Here is a 333-nt window from a genome sequence, read left to right as displayed (position 1 = left end):
GGGGTCACCCCAAGGAGGAGCAGCCCCCCTAGACCTCACCTCCCTGCTGCCATCAAGGCATCCCCACAGCCAGGCCAGCGGGGCCACACCGGGCACCCGAGCAGGTGGGGACCCTGGGGGTCCCCGCTCCCATGGCCACCCCAGGCCCTCACCACACTGCTGGTACCACCCAGGGAGACCAAAACACGGGGTGCACTGCAGTGACCCCATGGGCACCCCATGGCAACGCACTGGGAACACTCACCAAGTGACTGGGCTATGGCCACCAGGCTCCCAGCGGCCACTCTGCCACCGTTGGCCATGGCCGGGTGAGAGACCACTCTTGTGGACCGG

Source organism: Egretta garzetta, unplaced genomic scaffold (assembly GCF_000687185.1).
Source record: "Egretta garzetta isolate BGI_Z169 unplaced genomic scaffold, ASM68718v1 scaffold443, whole genome shotgun sequence".
NCBI lineage: Eukaryota > Metazoa > Chordata > Aves > Pelecaniformes > Ardeidae > Egretta > Egretta garzetta.
The sequence above is the reverse complement of the archived record's forward strand: the minus strand, read 5'-3'. Positions refer to the sequence as shown.